This window comes from Scyliorhinus canicula, chromosome 26 (assembly GCF_902713615.1).
Source record: "Scyliorhinus canicula chromosome 26, sScyCan1.1, whole genome shotgun sequence".
NCBI lineage: Eukaryota > Metazoa > Chordata > Chondrichthyes > Carcharhiniformes > Scyliorhinidae > Scyliorhinus > Scyliorhinus canicula.
This window is the reverse complement of record NC_052171.1, coordinates 15,515,395-15,535,713: the sequence shown is the minus strand read 5'-3', so window position 1 is coordinate 15,535,713 and position 20,319 is coordinate 15,515,395.

The window sequence follows — 20,319 nt, the reverse complement described above, 5'->3', positions numbered from 1 at the left end:
ACCAGCCACGTCGGGAGAGGGGATCCGGAGGACAACTTCCTGGGGAAAACAAGAAGACGTTCATGAGGTGTCTGATTAGTAGCAGTACAGAGGAGTGAGCGGATAGAGTGCAGCGCATCGGGGAGCACCTCTTGCCATCGGGAAATAGGGAGATTTCTAGACCGGAGGGCCAGTAGTATGGTCTTCCAGATGGTACCATTCTCCCGCTCGACCTGTCCGTTACCCCGAGGGTTATAGCTGGTCGTCCTGCTAGAGGCGATGCCCCTGTCGAGCAGGAATTGACGCAGCTTGTCGCTCATAAATGAGGACCCCCGGTCGCTGTGAATGTACTCGGGGTAGCCAAACAGCGAGAAGATGGAGAGTAGGGCCTTAATGACGGTTGATGTGGTCATGTCGGGACAGGGAATGGCAAAGGGGAAGCGGGAGTGTTCGTCGACAACCGCCAGGAAGTAAATGTTGCGGTTGTTAGAGGGAAGGGGCCCCTTGAAGTCAATGCTGAGACGTTTAAAGGGGCGGGATACTTTGATCAGGTGTGCGCGCTCGGGGCGGTAGAAGTGCGGTTTGCAGTCGGCGCAGATGTGGCAGTCACGGGTTACTGTCCTGACTTCCTCGATAGAGTAGGGTAGGTTGCGGGCCTTAATGAAGTGGTATAGGCGGGTCACCCCTGGATGGCAGAGGTCCGCGTGGAGGGAGCGGAGGCGGTCTATCTGCGCGCTGGCGCAGGTACTGCGGGACAGGGCATCAGGAGGCTCATTGAGCTTCCCAGGACGATACAAGATATCATAGTTGTACGTGGACAACTCGATCCGCCACCGTAAAATCTTGTCATTTTTGATCTTGCCCCTTTGTGCATTATCAAACATGAAGGCTACTGACCGTTGGTCTGTGAGGAGGGTAAACCTCCTGCCGGCCAAATAGTGCCTCCAATGTCGCACGGCTTCGACTATGGCCTGGGCTTCCTTTTCCACAGCGGGTGGCGGAGTTCGGAAGCCTGGAGGGTTCTGGAGAAGAAGGCCACGGATCTGCCCGCTTGGTTCAGGGTGGCCGCCAGAGCTACTTCAGATGCGTCGCTCTCGACCTGGAAGGGGAGGGCCTCGTCGATGGCGCGCATCGTGGCCTTTGCGATGTCCGCTTTGATGCGGCTAAAGGCCTGGCAGGCCTCCGTCGACGGTGGGAAGGTCGTGGTTTGCATGAGGGGACGGGCCTTGTCCGCGTAGTGGGGAACCCATTGGGCGTAGTATGCGAAAAACCCCAGGCAGCGTTTGAGAGATTTGGGGGTATTGGGGAGAGGGAGTTCCATCAGGGGGCGCATGCGTTCGGGATCGGGGCCTATCACTCCGTTACGCACTACGTAGCCGAGGATGGCTAGGCGGTCGGTGCTGAACACGCATTTATCCTTATTGTACGTGAGGTTAAGGAGTTTTGCGGTTTGGAGGAATTTCTGGAGGTTGGCGTCATGGTCCTGCTGGTCGTGGCCGCAGATGGTGACATTATCAAGGTACGGGAAGGTAGCCTGTAATCCGTACTTGTCGACCATTCGGTCCATCTCCCTTTGGAAGACCGAGACCCCATTCGTGACGCCAAACGGAACCCTAAGGAAGTGGTAGAGGCGCCCGTCAGCCTCGAACGCGGTGTACAGTCGGTCACTCGCGCGGATGGGGAGCTGGTGGTAAGCGGACTTAAGGTCCACAGTTGAGAAGACCTTGTATCTCGCGATCTCGTTTACCATGGTAGAGATACGGGGGAGAGGATACGCGTCCAGTTGCGTAAACCGATTGATGGTTTGGCTATAATCGATGACCATCCGGTTTTTCTCCCCCGTCCGGACCACCAGCACTTGGGCTCGCCAGGGACTGTTGCTGGCCTCGATGACCCCTTCCGTCAGCAACCTCTGGACCTCGGACCTGATGAAGGATCGGTCCTGGGCGCTGTACCGTCTTCTCCGTGTGGCGACGGGTTTGCAATCGGGGGTGAGGTTAGCAAACAGGGAGGGAGGGTCTACTTTGAGGGACGCGAGGCTGCAGACAGTGAGGGGGGGTATAGGGCCGCCGAATTGAAAAGTCAAGCTCTGCAGGTTGCACTGGAAGTCCAGTCCTAGGAGTGCCGGTGCGCAACGGTCAGGGAGGACAAGGAATTTATAATTTTTAAAAACCTTCCCTTGGACCGTGAGGTCCGCGATGCAGCACCCGGTGATGTGGACGGAGTGCGAACCTGAGGCTAAACCGATTTTGCGTGTTACGGGATGGACAGGGAGCGCGCAGCGTCTTACCGTGTCAGGGTGAACGAAGCTTTCTGTGCTCCCGGAGTCCAGCAGGCAGTCCGTCTTGTGGCCGTTGAGGTGGATCAGCGTAGTCGTTTTGGCGAGCGTGCGTGGATGAGACTGGTCGAGTTGAACGGCCGCGAGCCGTGGAGAAAATCCGTCGTCGCTGTCCGATTCCATGCTGGAGGGACCTTGCGTGGCAGATGTGGAAGCCGGTGGCCAGGATCCCCAGGTGAGGTCTGTTCCCCAAGATGGCGGCGCCCAGGACCCGCACGTGGGGTCGGGGCCCCAAGATGGCGGCGCCCAGGACCCGCACGTGGGGTCGGCACCCCAAGATGGCGGCGCCCAGGAAGCCCTCGTGGCCGCTGGAGGCGGAGCTAGCGTTGCCGGCGCTGTGAGCGGAGAGGCGCGCAGGCCGGCTCCAGGAGGTGAGTAATAAGCATCAGCTGTGGGGATGCACAAGCCGGCTCCAGGACGCCGGCTCCAGGACGCCGGCTAGGTGCATCAGCTGTGGGAGGAGGTAAGGCGCGCGGGCCGGGTGCGGGGGGCCGGGAGCGGGGGGAGCCGAGTCGCGCTGCGGGCAGGCAGGGACCGGGGGGGCCCGGAGAGGCGAGCCGGTCGGGCGCCGGGCCCCGGGGGTGGGGGGAGCCGGGGTCCGGGAGCGGGGGAAGCAGGGCCGCTGCGGGCAGGCAGGGACCAGGGGGGCCCGGAGAGGCGAGCCGGTCGGGCGCCGGGGCCCGGGGGCGGGGGGGAGAAACGTGCGCGGCGGGCAGGCAGAGGCCTGGAGGGGCCGGGGAGGTGCGCATGTCGGCCGGCGGGGCGCGAGTCGGGAGCGGCTGGAAGGGCCCTGGAGGAGAGAGAGAGGCACACAGGCCGTTCGCAGAGGCCTGGGGGAGGGGGGGAGAGTGCTGTGCAGCTTCCAGAAGCGCTGCAGCCAGCGTTTTGGCCTGGCAGACCGTGGAGTAGTGGCCCTTCTTCCCGCAGCTCTTACAGAGGGCGGAGCGGGCTGGGCAGCGCAAGCGAGGGTGCTTAGCGTACCCACAAAAGTAGCAGCGGGGCCCCGCGGATTTATCGGGGCGCCCCGCGGCACAAGCCTGAGGGAGGCCGGGAGCGGTGGGTAGCTGGTGGGAAGCGTGCCAGGAGGCGGCCTGGCCAGGGTCATAGGTGCGGGCGCTTAGATCTGCGACCTCCAGGGAGGCGGAGAGAGTCAGTGTCTCCGTTAAACTGAGTTCGTCTCTTTCCAGCATCCGCTGGCGGATCACGGGAGACAGCATCCCAGCCACGTAAGCGTCTCTGACGAGTAGCTCCATGTGCTCTGTAGCGGACACCGCTTCACAGGCGCAACCTCTCCCCAGGGCACAGAGGGCCCGTGCGTATTGGTCTAGAGACTCACCGGGGACCTGCTTTCTGGTGGCCAGCAGATGTCGAGCGAATACCCTGTTGATCGGTTTGAGGAATTGTCCTTTTAGCTTCCGTATAGCGTCATCATAATCTGTTTCGTCTTCGATTATTGAGTAAGCGGCAATACCCACGCTGGAGTGGAGGACGTGCAGCTTCTGTGCCCCGGTGGGGGGGGGGGTTGTAGATGCCAGGAACCCTTCGAGGCAAGTCAGCCAGAGTTTGAAAAGTTCTGTAGAGTTCGGAGTTTGCGGGCTGATGCGGAGGCATTCGGGCTTGATGCGGAACTCCATCTTCAAAGTTGTAGTTAATTAAATTGATGCACCATCGATTGCACGCGAGGCGAGTGATTTACCAATGTCAGGCTTTAATTAACTAGAACACAGCTCTGCGATCGTCTACAGTGGAAAGGGACGATCGTCAGGCTTCTGAGCATTTATACCTCGTTGATAGAGGCGTGGTTAACTCAGCCTCTCGGCCAATCGGTCGAGAGGCACATGACCGACCAGGGCCAATGGTAAGCCGACGTTCTGGCCCAATGGCAGACGAGTATGCAGATCATATCATCACAGGGTGCCACGGCATTCAGGTGCCGATCGGAAAAGCATCACCTCATCGCCCTGTCTGTGCAAAGTGAATGCAGTGAAAGTGAAAATCCACCCTGAACTCGGACCAGAGCACAAACTCTGGCGTGTGGTTCCCCCCCGTGCATCGGCAGCCAGCCAATCCCCTCAGACCATTTCCATGCTCAGACGGCAAATGTCAGCTATCTCACTCAGGGAGGCATCACAGTGAGTTGCAAATTATTACGGGGAAAATTTATCCTGAATTTTTTTGGCCTCCTTACTTACTCCCTTGCACACCCCATGTAAGTACCAAAGATGGACTTGGGAGGCACCGCAGGTGGAGGCTTCAAAGTAAGCAACAATTTCTGTCATCCAACTTGTTGGCCCATTTTGAGCCAAAGAAGGAACTCGTTTTGACATGTGATGTTTCCCCTGACGGTACTGGGGGCGGTACTTTCACACCGCTGGAAAGACGGAACCGAAATGTCCATCCCGTACGCATCCAGGACCCCTTCGGATACCCAGAGGACATATTCTCAAACTGAGAAAGAGGGCTGGAGGGGCTGTTTGGTGTGCAAAAGAAGTTCCATCGATATGTCTACGGTCAACGTTTCATCATGGTAACCGACCACAAGCCCTGATTGGGACTTTTTAAAGAAGATAAGGCGATTTCCCTTATTGCCTTCGCCTGCTTACAGCATTAAGGCCTGTTACTTGCAGTTTAAGAATACCTTTTGGAGCACAGCCTCGGAACCCGGATAGCTAACGCTGATGCGTTGAGTCGTCTCCCGCTGCCCACAAGCCCGGCTCGTTCACCAGCATTGGAAGAGGACACGATGACCCAAAGATTTGAGACAATTTCCCGGGGCTGCAAGGCAAATTAAGGCCTGGACGCAAACAGATCCAACTCTATCGAAACTGAAGGATATGATCCTGAAAGTTGGATTCTGTGGACAACCTTCAGAAGAACTGAAACCCTATCTGACTAAGAAAGACAAGCTTCGTGTTGAGGCCGGTCCAATCCTCTGGGGGTTCCCGGGTAGTTGTCCCTCACCCAGGGCAGCGTCCGATACTTATGGAACTACATAATGACCAGGCCGGGAGGATCAAAAGTGAAAATGCTCCACTACCTCCCACGCTACAATCGAGAAATTCCGATAGAGTTTCTACGCGCACGGAATACCGGAAGTCCTGGATTCCGATATCAGCACTGCCTCCCACCCAATGGCATCAGACACATCAGAGCAGAATCTTATCGCCCGTCATCAAATGCGGGGTAGCAGGGTAGCATGGTGGTTAGCATAAATGCTTCACAGCTCCAGGGTCCCAGGTTCGATTCCCGGCTGGGTCACTGTCTGTGTGGAGTCTGCACGTCCTCCCCCTGTGTGCGTGGGTTTCCTCCGGGTGCTCCGGTTTCCTCCCACAGTCCAAAGATGTGCGGGTTAGGTGGATTGGCCATGCTAAATTGCCCGTAGTGTCCTAATAAAAGTAAGGTTAAGGGGGGGGGTTGTTGGGTTACGGGTATAGGGTGGATACGTGGGTTTGAGTAGGGTGATCATGGCTCGGCACAACATTGAGGGCCGAAGGGCCTGTTCTGTGCTGTACTGTTCTATGTTCTATAAATGGGCTGGTGGAACGGGCGGTGCAGACTTTTAAAACTAGCATGAAGTAACATCCACAGAGACCAGATTGGCCCGATTTTTAAATCGGACTGGTCCTCGCGCAACAACAGGAATTGCTCCAGCGCGACTGTTAATGGGACGATGGCTTCATACGAGACTAAGCTGACTGTTCCCAAACCAGCTGGGGAGGGCGGAGTCCCTGCGAGAGAACCAGAAAAACAATTAGGACTTGGCAAGAACAGAAGGAACATTGGAAAGAGGCGTTCAGGTTTGCGTGAGGAACGTCGGAGATGGTCCCAGCTGGGTGCCTGGCATCGCAATGGAGAAAACGGGGCCACTCCCATTCAAAGTGAAGGTCCAGAGTAAGGTCGTGAAAACACCGGGACCACCTCGGCAACAGAGTCCACCAGTGGGCAAGCCTCATTACCGGCCACGGAGGCGGCCGTCGCCCGTACCGGGCCTTCCGACACCGTGATCTTTCATTTCCATAATTGGACTTGTGCATCGTAAGCAGCAGCCTTTTCCATTATGTGTATAAAAGATTACGGTGTCGGAAGGCTGGCCTGGGTGAGATTATTAGTGGGAAGCTAGATAAGACACGAGGGAAAGGGGTGTACGAACAAACATACAAATTAGGCATGATGTGGAGATGCCGGCGTTGGACTGGGGTGAGCACAGTAAGAAGTCTTACAACACCAGGTTAAAGTCCAACAGGTTTGTTTCAAACACGAGCTTTCGGAGCACGGCTCCTTCTTCAGGTGAATGGAAAGGCTTGTTCCAGAAATGTTTATATAGACACAGTCAGAGATGCCCCGGAATGCGAGCACCTGCAGGCAATCAAATCATCAAAGATGCAGAGAGAGAGGTAACTCCTTGGACAATTCACACCTCTTTCACCTGGAGTTACCTCTCTCTCTGCATCTTTGATGATTTGATTGCCTGCAGGTGCTCGCATTCCGGGGCATCTCTGACTGTGTCTATATAAACATTTCTGGAACAAGCCTTTCCATTCACCTGAAGAAGGAGCCGTGCTCCGAAAGCTCGTGTTTGAAACAAACCTGTTGGACTTTAACCTGGTGTTGTAAGACTTCTTACTATACAAATTAGGAGCAGGAATAGGCCACTCGGCCTCTCCAGCCCATTCTGTCTTTGAATAAAATCATGGCTGATTTGATTGTCCATGTTCCTGCCTTCCCCCAGCAACTTCTCATCCTCTTGTCAATCGTAAATCTATCTTTAATAAAGGCGAAGGGAGTCAGACGAGTAACACAAAGAAGACATTGATTAATAATACGTACAATTTACAAAGGGTCTCTCTCTCTTTGTCGGTTCCGATCTGGCCGACCTGATATTCATATGGTAATATTCTCGTAGTAAGCGGGGGGGAGCTCATACTCCTTGAGTCACACGGTAAGCCAGTCAACCCAGCCCTGTGTGCTCCGTGCAAGTTATTATACTACCTATCTCAACCTGAAGAGGGTTCCAAAGACTCACAACCGTCTCAGAGAACGGATTTCTCCCTAACTCTGCCTGAAATGAGTGACCTTATATTGTTAAACAGTGACCCCGAGTTCTAGATTCTCCAACAAGAGGAAACACCCTCTGCACATTCACTCTGTCAACATCTTTCAAGATCTTAAAGGTTTTGATCAAGTCGCCTCTCACACTGCTAAACGTCAATGGATACAAACTTAACCTCTCCGATCTTTCCCCATATGATAACCCACCTATTCCTTTAAATCGTCCCATAAACCTTCTCGGAAATGCTTCTAACGCATAGAATCCCGAAAGTGCAGAAGGAGATCATTCAGCCTATGATCATTCAGCCTATCAAGTCTGGACCAACCCTCTGAAAGAGCACCCTACCTCAGTGCACTCCCCCACCCTATCCCTGGTACCCCACCTAACCTTTGGACACTAAGGGGGGGGCGCAATTTAGCGTGGCCAATCCGCCTGACCTGCACATCTTTGGACTGTGGGAGGAAGCCGGAGCACCCGGAGGAAATGTACAAAGACACGGGGAGAATGTGCAAACTCCTCACAGTCACCCGAGGTCAGAGCTGAACACAGGTCCCTGGCGCTGTGAGCCAGCAGTGCTAACCACTGCACCGCCGTGCCGCATTGGCACATTCCTTCAATAAGGAGACCGATACTGCACACAATACTCCCAGACATGGTCCCAACAACGTCCTGTCGAACTGAAACAGAAGCTTTCTACTTTAGTAATCAATTCCCCAATAAACAGTAACATTCTAATAGCTTAATTGGAAGGATATATTGATAGGGTTAGATATAAAGTGGCGGAGAATAAAACACCAGCACAGGCCAATTGCACTGAATGACCTATTTCCGAGCTCTAACTACAAACACTCTGGTAACACTTTGCAGGACCACTTCAATACTTTTGATACAAAGGTTGAATTTGCATTTTTTAAAGTCGGATATTTCAAGATGTTCCTCAAGGATGGTCCGGAATCTGGGACACAGCTTTGGCACATAGCCGCAATGTTGCAACTCTATGTAACCTTGTCTGCAGCTCGAAAGCCATTGCTCAGGTGATTCCTGTGTGAAAATCGTCTGAACAGACAACCCGTCCAACTGATTAGCAGATAACTAGATAAGGAATGCTGCGTGGAGTTTTCACTTTCTCCCCACATCCCCATGGGTTTCCTCCCACAGCCCAAAGATGTGCAGTTTAGGTGGATCGGCCGTGCAAAAACTGCCCCTCAATGTCCAAAAGGGGTGGGGTGACGGCGATAGAGTTCGGGGCGTGGGCCGAAGTAAGATGCGCTTTCCAAGGGCCGGTGCGGACCCGATGGGCCGAATGGCTTCCTTCTGCACTGTAGGGATTCCATGAACTACTCCAAGACGCTCCCGTCGGTCAGTCCTTGACATTGAGGGGTAGCGGGTCACATTCCCAGGATCAGGGGTAAGAAAAACTGGCAGAAAATGTTTGGATTTCTGGCTTTTTAAAACAAAAATACATTTGAAGGATGATGGAGACGCAGCAGACGAGATATTATTGGCACACGTGGCAATCGGTGATATGTGACCCTGTCGAAGTACAATTATTCTGTCATTAATGCGCAGTACAATCATTGTGTCATTCTGGAATCATGGACATCAACACCGTGGAAGACAACTATTTCCCCAGCATGTCTGCAATGGCTGTTTCTGAAAACAGTTGGTTTATGGAAACAAAGGTCTCCAAATATTTCTCCTCGCATCTCCCCTCACTCTGGTTGATCTTAAACTGACAATCCCACCCCTCCTCACGTGTGCATTCACTGCCACAGGAAACGTTCATCCTCCAAACCGTGAAGTCTTCCCCGGGCCCCATTCTCCAACTCCACGGGAAACGCTGCCCATATCTTGCTGCCGTCTCTCTCACAATGTCCCATTCTTTTTCCGTCTCCGATATAATGCAGACTGTGCCACACGCTGAGATTTTTAATCAGCTTGGCATATGCTCCAACCCAATAATTTTCTTCTCTCGCCTTGCCTTCGGCCTTGCACTTCATTCACCCGTTTGCGAAGCAGAAAATAGCCGAGATGACTTTCCTTTGACAGAACTTATGCATCTGAATTTCCTTAGATTTATCTATTCATTCACAGGGTGTTGGTGTCACTGGTAAAGGCAGCATATATCGCCCCTCTCTAATTGCCTACGAAAAGATGAGAAAATCTATTTTATCCCAAGGTTTTTTGTTACCCCTCTCAATCTCTCCCTGTCTGGCTCTGAATCATCCTTTATTCTTTTTTTTAATGCTCCATTGGGATATTAACATGGAGAGCGACAAAATTGGTAATAACTTGCGTTTATATCGCACCTTGAACACATCCCAAAGTGCTTCAAACGAGCGTAAACAAAGATTTCTCATACTGAGCAAAGTTTTAAGTCGAATCAGCGAATCCTGACAGTGCAGAAGGAGGACATTTGGCCCATCGAGTCTGCACCAACCCCCTGAAAGAGCACCCAATCGCGACCCACTACCCCGCCCTTGCCCTGTAACCCCACCTAACCCTTTGGACACAGGGTCAATTTTGCGCGGCCAATCCACCGAACCTGTACATCTTTAGATGGTGGGAGGACCGGAGCAAACCCAAGCAGACACGGGAAGAACGTGCAAACTGCACACTTGAGGTGGGAATTAGACCCGGGTCCCTGGCGCTGTGAGGCAGCTAACCACAGCGCAGTCTCATATGGGAGGAGGAATGACGCAGATAGGTTGAGAGAGGAACTTGCAGAGAGCAGAGCACAGCCACCAATGGTGGAGCGGTTAAAACCTGGGATGCCTCAGGCCAGGATGTGGTAGAGATAGAATCATAGAATTTACAGTGCAGAAAGAGACCATTCGGCCCATCGGGTCTGCATAGGGAGGTGCCAGGTCCTGTAGGAATTCATGAACAATAATGAGGATTCTAAACATTGAGGCATTTATGTTTTGGGACTGTGAGTGAGCCAGTGTTAGCCGGCGAGCGCAGGGACAATGTGTGAAAGCAACGTGAGTTACGATATGGGCAGTAGAGTTTTGAATGAGCTCATGCTGATGCCGAGTGTGAGGATGGTGGAACTGTAACATCTCTCTCAGGTTTGATTTGATTTATTGTCACATGAACGTTGTGATTAGTGTTCTTACAGGGAACAGATCAGTCCGAGGGGGAGTCGTTGAGGAGTATTGTAGCTGTGGGGAAGAAGCTGTTCCTATCTCTGGATGTGCGAGTCTTCAGACGTCTGTACCTTTTGCCTGATGGAAGGGCCTGGAAGGAGGCAATGCCTTAGTGCAAGGGGTCTCTGATAATGCTGTGTGCCTTCCTGAGGCAGCAGGAGGTGTAGACAGAATCAATGTTGGGGTGGCAAGCTTGTGTGATGCATTGGGCTGAGTTCACCACACTCTGCAGTTTCTTGCGATCTTGGACCGAGCAGTTGCCATACCGAGCTGTGATGCAGCCAGATAGGATGCTCTCTATCGCACATCTGTAGAAGTTGTGAGAGTTGATGAAGACATGCCAAATTTCTTTAGCTTCCGTAGGAAGTAGAGACGTTGTTGGGCTTTCTTGACTGTTGCATCAACGTGAGTGGACCAGGACAGACTGTTGGTGATGGTGACCCCCCAGGAACTAAAAGCTATCGACCATCTCCACTTCGGGGCAGACGGAAGTGTGTGTTGTGCTACGCTACCTGAAGTCAATGATCAGTTCTTTGGCCATTCCGACATTTAGAGAGGGAGGGAAACAGGTGAAATAAATCTTGGGACTGAAAAGAAAAGAAAATATTTGGAAGTTTCACGTTCAGGAAAATCTATTCTGGCCAACGTTTTATTAAACCCGGAGCATCATTTACAGCAAGCATGAAGTACTCAGAATACAGGGCTCCACAAGGTCAGAGCTGGTGGAAATGGCAACTCGCACCAATGAAATGCTTTGCACATAATCACAGTCTCTGGCTCTCAGAATTAATTGCAGGAGATTTACTGTCATTATCTTTTTAATCTTCATAATTAATAGTTAGATTAAAACAGTAAACAGGGTGAATGATTTCCCATTGACTGCCTGGTCACATCTCGAAGTTCAGTCAGTCAGTCAGTTATTACAGAGGGCTGCAGCCCACTCAATAGCCGTGTGTTAGCCTCCTGAATTCCACAGGCTGGGAAACAATTATTTGTCAAAGTCCCCGCATCACGTCCTCAACTAATGCAAAAATAAATCAACAATAAATGATCTTGTCGAATGTCACTAAAAGGTAAGTGTGCAGTTGTGTCTGCTCAGCAAGTTGTTGCGAAGGTGGTAGCCAAGTGGCGCAGGTACGGAACGCCAAAGGAGCCAGTTTTCAAAGCCTGCAGAGTTGCCCCAACATTTATCAAAGAAGGCAACTTGTGCTTGGCGGATTTCGAAGGCCCTGACTAATTTATTTTAAATGCCGCCAGTTTTCATTTTCACATCGGGTTTACTCGAAGGTTCTGCGTGTGAGTCACCGCTGTTTTGACCCTGTTCTCCTTTCAAGGCTAGCCAACGCAGCCTTATTAATAGCAACAGTTTGTAACACTTTGTTCCGTCTGAGAAAGAACCCAACAGCAATTCTGTTCCTTGAAGAAGTGCCACAATTCATCACTGCCATCCAACTAGAAATAAACGTAATGATTCGTTGAAAATAGTAATGAAGCTTGCCTCGCGCAGCCTCCGTCGACAAGCATTTACATCTTGTCGAAGACAAATTGCCTGACTATAAATAATTCAAAAATAAAGATGAGCGACCAAACACTTACAATATGCCCACGACTTTCATCTCACATCTCTATTCCACATTTGAGTGGTGTAATAACCCTCACGAGGCCCTAATCGATCTCCCTGTGGGACACAGACTCCCCTGCTCGTGGGCGGAGGCCTGCCCAGGTGCGGCTCGACACTGACTACGTAAAAGCCGGCCTGGATGGGGACCGGCATTCTATTTGGCCCACCGAGGACTTATTGTGCGTGCACCCTTCCGTAGTGGCCGTTTCCTATGGCATTGGAGGCAGTCCAGAGAAGGGTCAACTCGGTTGATCTCAAGTATGGAGGGATTTTCTGATGGGGAAAGGTTAAGTAGATTGGGTCTGCACTCATTGGAGTTTAGAAGAATGAGAGGTGATTTTATTGAGACCGATAGGATTATCATGTGACTTGACAGGGTAGATGCTAAGAGGTTGTTGCCACTTGTGGGAGAGTCAAGGTTGCCATTACCTTTGTCCCAAATTTATTCAATTGAATTTGAAATTCCCCGTTCCCCTGGAAGTGAGTTGAGCTCATGTCCTTGACCATTAGCCGGGCTGCTTCAGAGTCCCAGTAATTTTAATTGTGCATCGCTGGGCAAGGTCAGCATTTGTTGCCCATCCTTTATTGCCCTTGTGCTGAGTGGCTCGCTCAGCTCATCCAGAGGGCAGTTCAGATTCAACCACACTGCTGCAGGTCTGGGTTCACACGTAGGCCAGACCAGATAAGGGCGGGAGATTTCCATCCCGAAATATCACGAGCGAACCAGATGGAACTTTGCAACAATTGATGATAGTGATTGTGGTCACCATGACCGAGACCGAGACCACTGTGCCAGCATCGTCCAAACATTTTGACTCTGCTTCTGTAAGCATTTCATAATGTCTTTTTGGTCCGAGGTTGCAAAGATGAGGTGGGCAAGTGTGAGAGCAATTCTGTAATTCCATTTGGGATTTTCTGGGGCATGCTCCCTAGCTGAAGCACTGGACTGCAGAATCTCCATTACATAGGAACATAGAAATTAGGAGCAGAAGGAGGCAATTCAGCCCTTTGAGCCTGCTCCACCATTCAATCAGATCATGGCTGATCTCTTCCTGGTCTCAAAACCACCTCCTTATCTGTTCCCCATATCCCTTTAACCTTTTTTTTTATAATCAGAAATATGTCTATCTCATTCTTGAAACCATTTAATTATCAGATTCCACCGCACTATGGGGCTGAGAGTTTCACAAATTCACCACCCTCAGCGAGAAGTAGTTCCTCCTCATCTCAGTTCTAAATCTACCGCCTCTCAACCTATATCTGTGACCTCTCATTCTAGATTGTCCCACAAGGGGGAACATTATACGTTTGCTTTATCAATCCCTTTTAGTATTTTAGAAAACCTCGATCAGATCCCCTCTCAGCCTTCTGAACTCCAGCGAGTGTGTGACATTTGAACGTCATTCACCCAGAACTGGATAAATTACTTGAAAGGGCTGGAAGTGGCAAGTTTTGGTTTTGTTTTACTAAACATTGAGACCAACGATGAAATGCTGCTTTATCGCTACAATTGGCAGTTCTCCATAACCATGGCAACAAAAACTATTTTGTCTTATTGACAGTCCCGTGTTTTCTTTGGATTGGCCATTAATCACCGAACATGTACACCCTCGCCCATTCTGTGAGGCAATAAATCAGGCAAGGCTGCAAACAACGCCACTTTGATTTTTTTTCTTGCTGAATTATCTATTTGTTGTCTGTCTGTTATTCCTCCTCAAGTCAGAGGAAAGGCAACAGATACCTGATCACATTTTTAGACAGCACGTTCACCAAGGGAGACAGCGAGAAAGGGAGTGCTCTGAGACATTAAGCTTTGTGTTGTGTCAGTTGTATGAGCCACGTGAGGAAATTAAGCTTCGGGTCCATACTAAAATAAATTGAGATGTTTTCGATGTCCCTTTCTTCTCACGATAGTGTTTTGAAAGAGATTTCAGAACATCACTTATCAGTTATCAATATTTAAGAACACAGTAAACAGAGTACAGAGAAGGCCACACAGCCCTTGGAACCTGCTTCACTCTTCAGCGAGATCGTGTTGAACTCTGGACAGAACATTTTCCCACATTGTCACCAAATCATTTTTTCACGGCTCAAATATCTATCAATCTCAGCCTTGAACATACTCAACACCGAGCAAAGTACCTTCTTCTCCCCCCCCCCCCAACCCCCCGTCTCAGCCCAAAATGACTGATTCCTTGCCTCCAGTCAGCGGGAAAATGCCTCGCACCATCTTCCCAATAAATTCTCTCTCAGAATCCCACGCATTTCGGTCAGTATCTGACCCCAGCTCAATCGGGGATCCGGTCACAGTGTACACTGGACCACCCAACACACCATGGAGTTTTTTAAAACCCTTTGGGGTATAGTGGGGGTCACATTTTGGGTTGATCTGTGGTGATGCTGTCTCTGTTCCCAAACCGTACTGTTACGACACCCTGGGCTAGGGTGGCGTCTATTCCGGCCCCCCCTTGATGTGGAGTCACAACACAACTGAATGAACCAATACTACTTGGTAAAATGCCCAACGTCTTTGGTTCTTGGCTGCCCAATAATTACAGTCACCAGGCTTGTAAATTTAAGCACAATTACATGCTATTTATAAGAACTACACTGAAGTGTGCAGCAAATACAACTGATTTAACTATTATCGAATTCCAAATACCCCCCCCCCCACTTTAATTTGCCCCACCCGCTACACACACACATAACAAGCATACAGAGGGGAAATGAGGGATTAAAATAATAAGTAAAAGGATAAAAAATCTTTGTTTCAGATGGTTGTCTTTCAGCACACTTTCCTACAAACTAGACCTTCTGGTCAAGATTTATATTTGCAGTCTGCAATTGTTTTCACTGCTGATTCAGTCATTCAGGTTCTCGGTCGGTCCAGGAATACAGCCACTCACAGCATTTCTGGAGAGTGACAGAGAGAGAGGAGAGCGAGAGAGCAGGCACTCACAGCTCCTTCTTCCTTGAGCATCCAGGACCAAACCCTGCTTTCCTTGGTCCCCGGAAATCATCCCACTCGGGTAGAAGCCAATCACCAACTGTTACCAGGCAGAATAAGACCTCTTGGCCAATTCATTGGCCACCAAGGGTACCGGGCCCCACCGCATCTCTCGGGTGCCACAAAGTCTGAGTTTTGCTGGTCGAAAACTAGGCCATATACTACGTTGCAACTTCTTGAATTCCTGATTCTCTCTCCGCTGCTTTATCTTAAAGATATATGTTCTTGAAGCATCCATGGATTGAAATAATAATAGCAAAAATAAAGAAAGGGGAAATAAAGGAATCAACAGGCACCATGCAGCACTTCGGATTGAGATATTAAGTTTCTTTCTCGCAACATCTGCCACCATTTCTGTCACTCAGCTGTCGTAGTGATGCAAGAAATTCCCCCTTTCTTCGGGCTCAACAGGAAAGTGGGAAAACATTGGACTCATTATTCATAGTTTGTTTGTATGTGCAAGTTGGCCGAGGTTTCAGTGTAAGGCTCTGGTATATGCAGGGTTAATGTGAGACTGCGCACAGCAACGCTCACATGGTGACGTAAGAGGGCACATGACCCAGAGCTAGGGGCAGAGACATGTTACGGTCTCGACAGGGAGATAGATCTTTTACTGTACCTATGTATATCGGTACAAGGAGCTAATAAAGACTTTCTGTGAACATGCAGAGGACTACAAGGACTTCCTTCATGAGGACCTCTGTCACCAACACCATAAGTAAAAATGGTCCTGAACATAAAACTTTGGTTGACACAGCAAACAAACTTTCTCTTCAATCCAGATGCACCAGGTTGGTGACATCCTGCAGCCTCTCAAAGTTGGGTTTCGCTCAGTCATTTTGAGTTGCTTTTCGACCTGGCTGTCTTTGACAAGCACAGTGCGTGAGTTAAGCTGGCCGCTGTATATGTGTCGAAGGCGGCCAGGTCTCAGTTCACTGGAGAATGTGTCTGTCGATATTTTTTTGAATTGAACGTGAAGCTTGAACGACCTATTTATAATTATTCTCAGAAAATGGAGGAGACAAATGAGTCAATGCCCTGCACTGTCAAACAACCCCGCAGACCCCTGCTCACCCTTGGAGCACTGTCGGTCCGCAAAATTAAAAAAATGTGCAAAATGCCGTCCACAGCGCAGAGCAGCGGACAGTTAGAGGAGGGCTGGCAACCTTGATGAATTTAAACGTACATCTGAAATTATCATCACCAAACCTCTCAAGGCGCGCAGACGCGGGTACAGCTGCGGAAAATTTACAATCTCTCCACGTTCATTCAATCTTTGCTGGGCTGAGATTGTCAAATTAAGAATACATTTGTGCTGTGTGTTAATGTCCACTGGGAGCCAGAATAAAAGTCTCCAAACGGATTTTGCTGATGACCTTTAACAGGACTTGATAATGGATCCATCAACTATCGGTGTATTATTCCTGAGCTCGGGCCTCGGGAGGTGAAGAACACTTCATTCCATTTGGCAGCAGAATGATACTGTATCCAATCACCTCCCTAAAAATAAACCTTCACCTGTTTAACCTGCTGGAACATCACACCACTCATTTGGAAATCATGGTGTACAACCAATAATTACACCAATTAAACTGAACTTCAGAATGCTGAGCACTCTTCCCACAAAATATTTTTGACAGCCGCCTGAATTTTTATCCGTCGCCAATTCCAACGCCTCATATTTAAAATTCTCGCCTTCACATTCAAATGGCCTCGACCCTCTCTTATCCGAGCAACCTCCACCAGTCCAACATCCTCCAAGAATCCTGCGTTCCTGCAACCCGGGGGAATTCCAACTGTCCAATTCACCTAACAAGCACGTCTTTCGGGACTTGTGGGAGCGCCCGGAGGAAACCCACGCAGGCACAGATAGAAATTGCAGGCTTCGCACATATGGTGACCCAAGCCGGGAATGGAATCTGGGACCCTGGCGCTGTGAAGCAACAGTGCTACCCACTGTGCTACCGAGAACAGGAGTAGGCCATTTAGTGCTGGAGTTGCCTGTTCTATCATTTAATGGGACCAAGGCTGACCTGCAACCCAGCTCCCTGTCCCCACCCGAGCTTCGTGTACCCAAATACCTCTGGCGAAGAAGAATCTATCCATCTCAGTTTTTGTAATTGACAACCGATCCAGGGCAATCGCTGCTTGCGGAACAGAGATCCAGACTTCCACTGCCCTTTGCGTGACGAATTGGAGGAGTGCTCTCTGTTAGCCCTCACTCACCACCACTCCTGCTATTGAACCTCTCCGTGAGATCACCACCGTGCCTCAGTCACCGTGCAAAGCGTTCCCTCACGATCAACATTCCGCATATTTCCTCCACACCCCCTCTCTCTTTTACACCCCCCCCCTCCGCTGATATAGGAACAGCTTCTCCCCCAGCGGTCATCACCCCCAACCCTCCAAGCCCTGCCTCCTCCTCCACATTCCGCACCTCGTGAACCCTACTCTCAGCAGTCGGATGCCTACTGCCCCTCCACTGTGGCCTCTCCTGAAGTGATCCCCACCTGGTAGGGAGGCCTGGTTGGCTTCCAGGTGGGAGGCCTGTTTTTTTTTTAAATAAGCAACAGGCACACTGTGGCACGAAAACGCCACAATCACTCGAATTCCTACCACAAATCCTCACCCAGTCAAATGCTGGGACCACAGGCATTCTTCTTGTAAAATAACGTTGGTGTTGATTCCTACGGGAATGCATATAATGATGAACCTTGGCAGTAGAGATCATTTAGTTCAACGTGAGCGAAGTGTAAATAACGGTGAACATCGTCAGCTCACGATCAATATTCAACAGAAGCCCCGGGTGACCATCAATTGAACTGATTCCAATATGTGGTGACCTCAGTCTCATTACAACCTGCTCACAAGGCTGGAATCACGCAACTGAAGGTGTTTGTTTCTGCACGCTTGAGCTGAGAGTTGTTCAATGGCTTTCGTCGTCTGTATCTGTGCTATGAATTCATTGAGAAAGAAGCTGGAGGTACGAGAAAAGGTGTGCGTGCTTTGAATACATTCAGGGAATTCAGCATCTCAGGGTTTTCAAGGCGTATGTATTAAATGGCAAATTAGGTGACAAGGTTGGCAACTACCTCAGTAATGGAAACTAGAAGTGATGATAAGCAAAGAAGCATCTATTTTCTTTTGCTGTTAACATGACTCAGAAATCATGTGAAGCAAAATAAGACTGATCGATGATGCTAAGCTGTGCAGTCAAGTGATCTGTATGCTGGCGGAATTGATAAGTATCTGCACAATTAAGTGGATGTGGTCAGAAATGCCAGATGTGATTCAAGGTGCAAAAATGTACGATGATCCCTGATTATCCATATGCAATACATGGGTGCTCCAATGGAAAATATGGGAAATCCAATACATTTGATGCTCTTGTCCACTGTAAGGAGCAATTTGTTAGTTTAACCCCATTGCCGATAATGTTAGAGACGCGCTGTGGCACCTTCAAGATTAAGGTGAAGTCTAAATGACCAAAGTCTGCTTTCCCTTTTGAAGGCGAGAGCTGACTGGTGGTGGTCTAGCCTGAGGATCACCATACCTCAGGCGAGGGGCAAGGTTGAGAAGGACACAATTGAACCCGCGATGCTGGCCTTGCCCTGCATCATGAACCAGCTGCTCAGCCAACTGAGCTAAACTGTCCCCCGTTTTATCCTGCCTCTACCTCCAGGTCTATTTTTAAATTCTCCTTGACAATTTTCCTCAGTTTATCCTTACCCCTCAGGTCATCACCCTGATCCTCCAAACTGCCCTCTGTTGATTTTACAGCAGGATATTTTTTAATGAGAGGGAGTGCCGTTGATTTCAGTGAGCCAGGAGCCCCTTCTCAAACAAATGATTCCTGATACACCTCTGACAGTCTTCTTTTGAGAACATGAGGCAGTGAAGCCCGAAACTGTTAACGCCATTGCTCCCCTAAAACTGACAGCGACTTGTGGAGTCCGCCTGTACACAGTGAAACACAGAAATTGTCAATAATTCTAGACTTTGCCAGAGTGTAATTATAACTGACAAGACAAAACTTTCACACTTATTCTTCAAATCTCACCGTTAAAACCCCATTAAGATAGATACCTTGTTCAATTAGATTTTAATGGTATGCTTTGTTAATAACTACTCTTGAACAACCTCACTGGCCCTGAAAGAGTAATGTGTTATTTGTTTCTCCACTTTGATAAGAAATACAATGTACTTCTAAAACAATATAAAATAATATTCTGAACTTCGATATCTCAGCATCTACCTTAACCTTATGTTTATGCACCATTAATGTTGCTCTCCGTAAGAGGATCTGTGCGTGCAATTTACTTGTTTGCGCTTTCTGAGAATACTTCAGTGTGATTGGCTGGCAAACCTGCTTGATGACACCCCTGGAGATCCCCCCTTAACCTAACCATCAGTTTCAAACCCATGCCAGGAAAAGGGAAGTCCATACCCAAGTATTGGCCGTACCTCAAAGGGCAGTTTTCCATTCGGTCAGTGGCCATGGCTGACCGCTAATTCCAATCAATTCTATTGTTGACTTTGCAACACTGTGGCTTTTTGATAGGTTCTGCAGCCAAGTTCTTTTCAAGCAAGTGACTATTGTTCAGCTTGTTCATTCTCATGACCATTAGCTGCGTGACCCACCAAATCTCCTTGCATTCCATATACTGGCACATCCTAGCTTCACTATCCATAAATTTGGTCAGAAGGGATTTTAGGATTCCCTATTCATTCTTTTCTTTTGGCAATGAGAGAGGGCACGCTCCAGTTTCAAAAAAGCAAAAATACTCTGAAGCTTGCAAGGAACGTTAATTATGGTGATTTTGTGATCATTCTAAATTATGCCTCGACGATATTTAAACAAAAGGCCTGATTAAAATATTTGATTAAGTTGCACAGTTATCAGCACCTTGCAATCAAAATGATACTCAAGCACTGGAGGCGGCTCATCAGGAAATAAGGCTCCGAGTGCTCAGTTCCAAGGGTCACTCGACAGAACTGGGCTCACTTTCACCAGCGCCGACAGTTCAAAAAGAATGCAACTGAGAGATCTTGAAATACTGGAAGGCACAGATTGGAAGGCACAGATTGGAAGGCACAGATAACGAAGATGAAACCGTGTTATTAAGCTGTAATCACAGAGGACATAACTACCAGGTTGTCAAGCTTCGGGCGTCA